The sequence below is a fragment of the Triticum dicoccoides genome, chromosome 4B, assembly GCF_002162155.2.
Source record: "Triticum dicoccoides isolate Atlit2015 ecotype Zavitan chromosome 4B, WEW_v2.0, whole genome shotgun sequence".
Taxonomy (NCBI): domain Eukaryota; kingdom Viridiplantae; phylum Streptophyta; class Magnoliopsida; order Poales; family Poaceae; genus Triticum; species Triticum dicoccoides.
Window position 1 is genome coordinate 592344387 of NC_041387.1, and position 10875 is coordinate 592355261.

General features: G+C 52.5%; 1 long non-coding RNA gene and 1 pseudogene across 2 annotated transcripts in view; both read right to left on the reverse strand.

Moving 5' to 3' along the window:
* LOC119292853 overlaps positions 1 to 2111 on the reverse strand; it is an 82867-nt pseudogene extending 80756 nt beyond the window's left edge.
* A 1263-nt stretch (positions 2112 to 3374) lies between these two features.
* The window catches only part of LOC119291635, a 19676-nt gene continuing 12175 nt past the window's right edge, over positions 3375 to 10875 (reverse strand). Inside the window, exons 5-6 of one of the 2 annotated variants that reach the window (XR_005142576.1) lie at positions 4186 to 4345; positions 3375 to 3680 (exon numbers count right to left, since the gene is read on the reverse strand). This is a non-coding gene — a long non-coding RNA (uncharacterized LOC119291635). The remainder of the gene's footprint in view (positions 3681 to 4185; positions 4346 to 10875) is intronic. The other variant, XR_005142577.1, reaches the window with a different exon arrangement.

Sequence of the window (10875 nt, forward strand, 5' to 3'; positions counted from 1 at the left end):
GATGAATTGAGTTTTCCTCTTGAAGTTATCTTATCGGATTGAGTCTTTAAGGATTTGAGAACACTTGATGTATGTCTTGTCGTGCTTATCTGTGGTGACAATGGGATATACATGTGATCCACTTGATGTATGTTTTGGTGATCAACCTGCGTGTTCCGCCCATGAACCTATGCATAGGGGTTGGCATACGTTTTCGTCTTGACTCTCCGGTAGAAACTTTGGGGCACTCTTTGAAGTACTTTGTGTTGGTTGAACAGATGAATCTGAGATTGTGTGATGCATATCGTATAATCATGCCCACGGATACTTGAGGTGACAATGGAGTATCTAAGTGACATTAGGGTTTTGGTTGATTTGTGTCTTAAGGTGTTATTCTAGTACGAACTCTTGAATAGATCGATCCGAAAGAATAACTTTGAGGTGGTTTTGTACCCTACCATAATCTCTTCGTTTGTTCTCCGCTATTAGTGGCTTTGGAGTGACTCTTTGTTGCATGTTGAGGGATTGTTATATGATCTATCTATGTTATTATTGTTGAGAGAGCTTGCACTAGTGAAAGTATGAACCCTAGGCCTTGTTTCCTACCATTTACGCTCACTTTTATCATTAGTTACCTTGCTGTTTTTATAATTTCAGATTACAAAAACCTTTATCTACTATCCATATTGCACTTGTATCACCATATTGCACTTGTATGTAATTCACGGGCCACGTTCCTTGTGATCTGTTCTGGTATCAAACACAATACTTATTCCCATTGCTCTGAACCCCTTTCACCATCTATTTCAGGCAATGAACGATCGCCTACCCGGTTGAACCTTCTTATTGCACCTTCTTACCTTGCTCTCGATGACTTTCTTCAATTTTAACTTGAGAGATGCCTCTATGCCACATTCAATGAGATAGCCCCCAGGTACCTATCATGTGACGAGCTCCGTCCTTCCCGAGTCTTTCCCCTTACTCCACCCCTTGAATCTCGGGACGAGATTTCTTGTAGTGGAGGAGAATTGTGACGCCCGGATAGTTAAGCTACAGTAACCTCTGCTAATGATGCCACGTCACCGCGTTTACTGTTGTTAAAACTCGCGTTGGTTCGAATCCGGTCCAAATTCAAAATTTAAAATAAAGTAAAACACATTATCTCTTCAAGCAGTAAACTAAAATGTTCATCTTGTGCCAAATAATCCACAATGAATATTTGTGGTGAACCTATTTTTTTTAAGTATTTAAATGGCCTAAGCTATTTGAAACTGATGCTTAAGAAAAAGAAAAGGGAGAGAGAGAGAGAGAGCAACCCCCTCCCTGGACCGAACCCACCTGGGCTGGCCCACCTAACCCACCCGAGCCAGCCCAGTTGCCCCCCTCGCACCAATCTCTCCCCCTCCCCCGCCATGTTCCTCGGTCTCAGACCGCAACAGGGGCATCACCGCCGAACCCACCTCGCCGGCCACACTGCTACAGGCGCCGCGGGGAGGATAAGGACACCAGCGTTGACCCCATGCCCCCCGAGAGATCTTCCCTCCCTTCCCCACGAGTTGCTGCTTGCCCTCTCCGCCTCTCCCAATCCCCATCGCATCCGAGCGCCGCCGTGGCCCCGCCGCCGTAATGCACGCGGTCCCCGACACCGCCTCGCCTCGCCTCCGCGCCAAGGACCGCCTCGACCTCCTCTTCCTCCCCGATGAATCACCCAAGCAGGAGCGCCCATGCATCATCCCCTACGTCGTTGTCTTCCTCCTCTGCTCCGACGAGCTTCGCCGTCGAATCCGCCACACCGAGCCCTCCTCGAGCCCACTTGAGCACACCTATAGGACCAACATGAGCACGGGCCTCTTTCCCCTCTCTTCCTCGCGCGTTTCCACCGCCGTAGCTCCTCCTCCCCGTCATGCCCGAATGCGGCTCCGCCTGAGCTCGTCGTCGGCGATGCTCCGGCGACCAAATGACATCGGCCCCGTGCGCAACTCTCTCGCCACTTCGCCTAGATCCCAACAAGCACACGCACGCGGCTCACCGTGCCCTGCAGCCCCCTGTTCGCCGCTCACCGGAAACCCACCACCACCTGACTCGCCGCCGGTGACGTTCCCGGTCGTCCCCGGCCACGCCACCACCTCCATTCGACGCGGTGTGGACTGGCCATTCGAACGGACCTAACCACAGCCCCGGAGATGCCCTGTGGGCGAAACCCGAAGCTCACCCGCGCCTCGCCGCCGCGTTGGAGCTCGCCGGAGCAACTCCGACGAGGCCAGCCGGCCTGGGGCCACCCCTGGGTCGCTGACCCGTGGGCCCAAGGGGTCCGACCAGCCTGTTGCCCGGTCCACCATGCTGACTGGACCGGCCCGTGCAACTGACAGATGGGGCCCATCGCCCCCTAATTAACGAAATTAACTAAGCTAATTTAGTTAACATAATTAGACACTAACATGTGGGCCTAGTAGTTTAACTAACTATGTTTAGATTAGTTTTTTAACTCTGTTTAACCCACTGTCTATGACTGGTGGGACCCAGCCGCCAGGTTTGACCTAGACTGGCTGGGTTGACTGCTGACGTCGTGATGACGTCAGGCTGACATCATAATTCCAATTTTGAATTAGTAATAAATTTCAGAATATTATTAAAACTTTGAAAAATCATATAAAATAAACCGTAGCTCGGATGAAAAACTTTTCTACATAAAAGTTGCTGAGAACGATGAGGCGAATCCGAATACGCGGTCCGTTCATCTGTCACATGCCCCTATCATAGCAAACATGCAATCTTTCCCTTCCGTTTCATCTGTCCGAAAATGCCTAACTCTGGGAAAACTTCCCGAATGTTATCACCCTTCGCCGGTATTGTGTAGCACCGTGTTAGAATGCGTCTAGCTCTGCCTGTTGTCCTGTTATGCTCTTGCTTCCTATGTACTAGATCAGGATCGCGCCTTTGCGCTAGGGTGCCGGTCCCAATGTTTTGATGAAACAAGTAGTGGCAAGTTAGTAGGAATTTACGTTTAGCGTATGAATTCAAACATGGTAACAAAATGAAGTGAAGAAAAAACTTTTGTTTGTGACAGAAGAGATAATGGAGTTCAATATCGGCATAGGACTATAAGGCAACATCAAATTCAGCATGTTCATAAGACCACAAAAGATAACCACTCGTCATTAAGTTCGATACCAAATATAAGAGCGAAAGTAATTAAAGTAGGAACATAATGCAGAGCCCATGCTTTTAGCAAAGAGAGCGTTTATCTTACATAGAACATGTACTTGTGGATTAGTAGGTGATATGAGCATGCTGCAGGAGAGTATATTGGAATTTTACCATCACTGTCAGTATAGTAGCTCAAAGCTTGACACATCAAGTTTGGCAAAAAGGAATAGGTCAAAAGCTACACAATATGATAAATCAGAATTAAAGCAAGTTATTTATATAGAAAGCAAAACACTCCATAGGTCATTCATAACAATTAGATCAAAGTCATTTGTACATACAGAGACTGAAGGTTGAGTAGTGCATTAGAGGGTAGTCATACAGTACAGAATACATATCCCATTGCTCAGGACAAAAGTGTAGAAAAGCATGATCACACTGATTATGTTCTATGAGTACATCTTTCGACGGTAAATGGCTCTACGAACTCCAAGATGATCCAACATGATATAAAGAATGATCCTGGCCGAGATTATCACAATAGTATGGCCAACCTGAGCCGTCGGAAATGGTTAAGAGACAACATAAGTAAGTGGTTGAAATATATAAGCAATAAAAGAAAGTACATGCGTAGGACAACAGACCAATTCCAATTGGATTTCTTGCACAAACAAAGATACATGATACAAAGCCTACAAAGCAAGTTGATAACTTTCAGCAAACCTTGATAGGTGGACGGGCCCAATAAGAACTAAAAACTTTTACATCATATTCTGCTAGGTGTCTTTAATTCTTTTCAACATGAGAATGCAACAAACTCATTTCCGTGTGAAACCTCAGACGTTAATGGCTACCTCATAGAGTCAATCCAGAGATATGGCATGTATCACCATCGAGCAAGCATACAGAATTCATCTATAAAATTTACTCCTATAAACTAAATCAAGCTAGCATGCACAGTTCTTATCCAAACATGATTACATCTCTTGGGGTCTGGTTACCCAAATCCAACCAGAGATTCTCACGGGAGGGGGGCATAGAAGAGCAAAAGGAGCTTACTTGCAAGAAGAAGCGAGAGTCCAGCAAAAGGAGCTTACTTGCAAGAAGCCAGAATCCAGGGTCGCGCAAGTGCTAGACATGTCGTCACAAGCAACATTACAGCTCTTGATCCAGACCCCCTCCTTCGCTGTATGATGCCACTTGAAAATAGAGCATTTTACTGGGAGGGAAAAAGCATGGCTCATTAGGCATTGTGTAGGCTCCACCCTTTACACAAAGGTGTAGAAAAGGCACACTAATTGTAAGATAACATGTCCATGTATATTCAATTATCAAGGCCAAATACACTAATTGTAGAAAAGCACACTAATTGTAAGATAACATGTTCCTATGTAGTTAAACCCTAATGGACCACGATCGGCCAAACATGCCTCAATGGCAGCTCCCCCCTCATCAGCATGGTTACCAAAACATAGATGATTGTTCGCACATCTTATTTCCACTTTTCACGTGTTTCATGCCTAGCTGAAGTTCCTGGTAAATATTTTCCAAAAACCATCTTGCTATCAGAGAAAACTCCAAAGCCTGGGAAGTATAACCAGAACACAAGAACATGAATAAAGTTGAAAACTTTATATACATATATGGTGTTCAATTAAGCAAAACATGATCAGTCATACAAGGAGATAAAGGAAGAAAATAACAATACAAAAGTACGTCATTATTTAAACTGATTATGTTCAAAGTCCCCATCTGATTTATACTAAGGAGTTGAATATTTGATACAGCTAATAAAGCAAACCACCATAAAGGTTTCTTCTAATTGCCAAATTTTACAGTTAGAAAAACCACACTATTAATATGTAACAGACGTGGAACAACTAAGCATGTCAACCACTATATTTACATCATCCGACGAACTGGATGTGGCACCAATTGCTTTTGTTGCGTCAACAACTTTGATATTCTGTGTTAAGCGGCATATATGTATTGTAGTTAGTTGCAACCGGTCAATAATTAGCAAGTACAACCTCAAAAATTCAATTGTCAGGCAAGATTACCATTTCAAAACTATTGAGAGATTACCCAAAACCCAAAAGTGTTGTTCTGCATAAAACACTAATTAGATCATGGGAATTTGGAGCAAGATCTTAACACCAATAGTAGACACGTAATTTTCAGAAGTGGTGACATTACCTTGTGAAACACTGTCGGGGAAACTGATCCTCGAACACCTATGGGGCCGGCGGACCGGGCCCCTTTCGGTTCGGCGGGGGGCGGAGATCGCACGAAGAGCAGATCGAGGCGAGGCACACGAGCAGTTTACCCAGCTTCGGAGCTCACCGGAGAGATAACACTCCTACTGCTGGTTGTCTGGTTGTATTATCTGGTGTTCTTGCTCTCCAAAGCGAAAGTGTGATGTTCTCTGGGCTACGGATGGATCGAAGCAAACTGTCTGAGGCTTCGAACCCATGAGCCGAACCCCCCCTACGTTGCGCATGAGCCTCCTTTTATATGCTAAAGGGGTCACCGACAGGTGGCAACGCAGAGGAGGGTAAAAACGTAAAAAGCAAGGTAGTTGATACAGTTGCTTGTACAGTGCACCCTACCTAACCCTGACGGCAGGGGACAAGGGCATTAAATGCCCGTCTGAGTCGCCCAAACAGTGCAGAAAAGGACCGTTAGGGGCGCCACCGTTCGCCACGATGGCGATCTTGTCAGCTTCGCATGCCACTGCGCACCGCTGGCTGCACAGCCTCCCGCCACGCACGTCCGGAGGGGCCCCCAGAGCGACACGTTGGTGGATGCGCTGGAGCGTGGACGCAGAGTGGCCGCCTGCCGCGGCAAGCGCCTTGCCGCTGTTGTTATCTTGTCGGGTCCGGAAGCTTGTCGCTCACCGGGCTTCGAGGTACCTTGGTTTGTCTTCCCGGCAAGCTCCTCTTGTCAGGGCCTTGTTGCCTTGCCGGAGCGCGTGGCGCGTCGCGGCAAGTTTATTGGAGCGCCTTGGTTGGCCTTCCCGGCAAGCTCCTCTTGCCGGGGTCTTGTCTCCTTAGCTTAAAATACTTTGTTCTTGGATGGCTCCAAGGGAACCTTGGGGGATCTTGGCGATCGCCCGGCAAGCCTCTGCCGCGGGGTGCTGCAACTGCCCGTGCACAAGTTCAGGGTACTAGGGTACCCCTAATCTAGTACACCGACAGGAGCCCCCGGGCTTGGGCCAGACACGGTGCCGAGCGCTGTTGGGCCAGGCCCAATACAGTGCACGGGCACACGCGGGCTGGGCCACGCCAAATCTTGTTCCGTATCCAGCGCACTCTCCCATAACGGCACGCGTTGAATGCGGCATCGTGGGAGAGATCGTGGGTGGTTGTTTAAGCGGAAGGCCGAAACGTCCGCCCCGTCCCTCTTTATAAGCAGAGGAAACAGGGGCAGTTCGTTCTCCCTCGCTGCTTGCTGCTACTCCTTCTTCACAAACTCCGCCACTCCCCTCTTCTTCTCGAAGCCGAGAGAGCAGCGCTCCGCCCCCCCCCCCATTACCACCAGCATCACCACGCCGTCGACCTTCTCCACCACCTCCGCCATGGCCCCGAAAGCCGACAAGGGAAAGGGCGTGAAGTCGGCCGTGGCGCAGCGGCTCGCGGCGCTGCGGAAGGAGCGGGCGATCTTCACCCCCCAGCTCGGAGTGCAGGAGCTGAGGGAGTACTTCTACCTCTTTTGGGCGACGGAGACGCGTGCGCATCCGCGCACGAGGGTACTCCCGGCCGCCGCCTCGGAGTCGGCTCCAAATGGGTACCCGTTCTTCCCGCTATTCTTCTACTGCGGGCTCTGCCCGCCCTTCTCGGAATTCTTTTGTGACATTATGAACACGTATGGCTTCCGCCTCCTTGACTTCACCCCCAACGCTGTCCTGACCATGGCGGTTTTCGCACACTTGTGCGAAAACTTTGTCGGAGTCCACCCTAGTGTAGCCCTTTTCCGCCACTTCTTCATACCTCAGGTAGAGAGAGGAGAACCGCTTGCCGGAGGGATTGCCTAGGTCTCGAGAGTCGGAAAGAAAGAGGCGTACTTGGAGGGTGAGCTTCGCAGCAAGTGGGAGGAGTGGAGAGCGGAGTGGTGTTGGATCGTCGAGGAGGATCCGCAGCCCTTCACCGCCGTGCGCCAAACTCCAATAGTGCGCGGCAATGACTGGAGCAACATGGCCCCGGAAGACGAGAGGCTGAAGATCGCCATCACTAGGATTCTTCGCCTCAGGCTTGCCGGGCTCACCGTAGGTGCTGTCGGGGCAGATTTCCTCCGCCGCCGCATTGCCCCCCTGCAGGAGAGGAGGAGGCCCGCCTGGGAATTCAAGAATTCAGCGGACATCATGAGGCTACGGCCGGGCCTCAACTACAACTTCACTGTCTTGGAGTTGGACGCAATGCTCTTGGAATTATTCAAACGCGACCCCCAGCACCCATTCACATTGCCGAGGGGTGTAGTTCCTTTGTGCAATAACTCTTCGCTTGACCGGATCCGCGCCATGATGCCGTTGTGCGATTCAGACGGCATCGTCCCAACTTGGCAAGAGCCTGCGGACAACGTTGTGCGAGCGTTCTTCGACACCTTGGAGGAAGTGTCAGTCCGCGCCGACGAGCAGAAGAGCCTCACCCGTGACACCACCGACGAGGAGCTGCAACTCATCGCTACTAGGGCGGAAGAGGCTGCGGCTGCAGCTGTTGCGGGTGTGTTTGGGTTCACTGTGGAGGAGGCGGAAGCTGCAGAGGCGGCAAACCTTGCCGAACGCGCGGAGTTCATGGGCGAGGAGGAGCCTGCCGGTTCTGAAGCCGAGTCGAGCGAGGCCGGCGAGGACGAGGCTGAACCTTCAGAGAGCTTGCCGCAGGCGGAGCCCCCGTTCCCGCCAAGGAGGCGCCTTCATAGGGCCGGGGACGCAGCAGGGCGGCAGCCGGCTCCACAGCCACCGAGCCGCGCGACGCGCTCTACCGCGGCAAGCAATGTTGCCGCGGGAGCGCCTCACGCAACAGCGGCAACTGGAGCGGGACCTTCCCGGGCCACCGCCACTGCCCCCGCCAAGCGGGCAAGGGATCCTACTCCTCCACCTCGCCGCACCGGAGGAGGGCCGGACTTCGATCTTTCCGCGCTCAGCTCCGATGAGGAGGAAGAAGAGTGAGTTTCTTTGGTGCCCTTATAATCCTTCAATCTTGCTGTTTATATCTTGTATCTGACTTGCTCCAATCTGGACTCTTTTCTTTTCAGAACACTGGCCCAGAGAGCGGCGAAGAGGGCCAAGGCCGCGGTGATCGTCATCGAGGTGATCCCATCGCGTCGGCAGGCGGTGGGTCCGAGACCACCTTGACGGACCCGGCAATCACCCCTCGGAGCAGCCCCCAGCGCAGCCCCCAGCGTAAGTTCATAGTTTATCCTTCTGCTGTCGGGCGCGTTTGAGTGCTTTTCCTTTGTTGATATCTTGCTTGTTGACTTGTGCAGGAGCAGAGCAGCCTCATCAGGAGCGCCCGGAGGCCGATCCTGAAGTGCCACCTGCTTCGACTGCTCCGCCAAGGGAGGAGTCCCCGGCAAGGGAGCGCTCTCCGGCAAGGGGGGACTCTCCGGCAAGGCATGACACTGTTGATCCTGCGGCAACCGCGGCCGCAACTGAAGATCTTGGCGCAGGTAATCCATTTGCCCAGAAACTTTCCCTTGGGTTCTGCTTCTTTCGTTTTTCCTTTCTTGGATTCTTGATTGATTTTCCTCCCCTCTTCGTTCTTCAGACCCATCTTCGGCTGAGCCAATGGAGACTGAGGGCCCCGGCGAGGAAAGTGCCGGTGCTGATGCGACCACCGGCGAGGAGGCCGCCGGGGCTGTTGCTGCGGAAGCCGGCGAGGGGTCGGGCGATCGCACTGACGACCCTGAGGCCGCAGGAGTGCCGGGCGCTGCACCGACCGCCGAACCCTCTGCCGCTTCTGCGGAGCCGGGCTCCGAGGAGCCCCAGTCCGGCGCCTATTTGAAGGTCGGCGACAACATCTTCATCAAGCTGCCCTGGGCGTCGAGCTCCAGGGCGCCGGTCGAGGGGGAGACTTTTGAGGGGGAGGTGCTCGCCTCCGTCGGGCTGTCATTGGTCGACGCGCCCGGCAGCAGCAGCGGCGAGCCTGAGGAGGAGCAGCTACTGCGGAAGCTGCTGTCACTCTACCGCACCCGGCAAGCCAAGCTGGCTTCCCGGGAAGCGCTTGTCGCGAAGGCGGGAGTTGACATGGAGAAGCGCGCGGAGGAGCTCCGGGGACAAAATCAAGAAGCTCTTCGATCCCTGGCGCAGGAGCGGGAGCGAGTAGACGAGGAGCGCACGGCCTTTCTTCTCGAGAAGGCCGAGGTTGAAGAGGAACAAAGGCCTGCTGCCGAGAAGCAGTCCGTGCGGGAAGGCGAGCTAGTGCAGCGAAAGGCCCACCTCGACAGCTACGAGGAAGAGCTCGCCGAGCGTGAGCGAGCACTTGGCGGGGCGCTCAAGGAGGCAAAGGATGCCGCGGCAACTGCAGAGGCCGCCAATAAGGAGCTAGAGGAGAAGGTGGCGCGGCTAGAGGCCGATATTGGGAAGAGCGGCGAGGAGATTGCCACTCTCAAGCGTGAGCGCGAGAAGGATGCTGCCGCCCATGGTGAACTGCAAGGCCTTCTCGCTGAGAGGGGCAAGGAGCTCAGCGCCGCCAAGGATTCCAAAGCAGACCTGAAGCTGAAGCTGGCCACGCTGACGCAGACGCTGGAGGCCGCCAAGGAGCGGGAGAAGACCTTGGCGGAGAAGGTCAAGGCTGACGCGGCGCTGCTGGAGAGCATTGCAGTCACCCAGAACTCCTTCAAAGACACAGTGGAGCACTGGACCGAGGGTCTGGTGAACACTGCCGCCGTCATCAACGAGGAGCTGGCGCAGCTGGGGATGGATGACTTTGGGTATCCTTCCGACGAGAGCCTTCAACCCAGCGCCAAGCTCAGCCTATTCTTCAAGGGCGTGGCGACGGCACTCCAGCGGCTCCGGGAGAGGATCCCGAAGCAGCTGGCCGATGAGTCGCACAAAATCTGCGCCGGGGTTCTCCAGAAGGTGCTGATGAAGGTAGCCTTCCGCAATCCAGGCCTCAGCTTCACCAACGTCCTCCGATCCTTGCCGCCTGACGCCGATCTGGATGCACTCAAGGCCCTTGTCGCACCCATTGTGGACAAGGTGAGCGAGATCAAGCGAGTCGAGGGCGGACGCGTAGATTAGGCCGCCCATTTCTTCTTTTCCCTTGTCGCTGCTAGTCATGTTATGAGAACAGTCTGTTAGAGCTGCGACAAGTTATCTTTGTAATATAACTTTATTTCTGTTTATCAATTGCAACGTTATTTCCTCTACTAGATTCCTTCCTTTGTATGTTATTACCCTACGCTTCTAGGGAACTTGTCAGCGCAGGCGCCCGAGCCGCGAGCGCTGAGTGCGGAACTTCAGCAGCCTGCTGGCGGCGCTGCTTCCGACAAGAAACCTTGTCGTGACTAGATGCAGCATGCTTAAGCTGTTGAGCGGACTCGAAACAAAGTAAGGGCGCAACTAGCCACGAGTTGGTTCCTCCGCGCACAGGTTTTCCATACAAAATAGGGTCGTTCGAGGAAGATAACTCAAAAAATTTAAAAAAAGTGATTGCTCAAACTTTGGCAACTTAGCTTTTCTATCATTTGCTTCCCAGTAAGGCAAGTCCTTGCTTGAACGACGCGCCTGGCCCATACCACAATCTTCTCCTT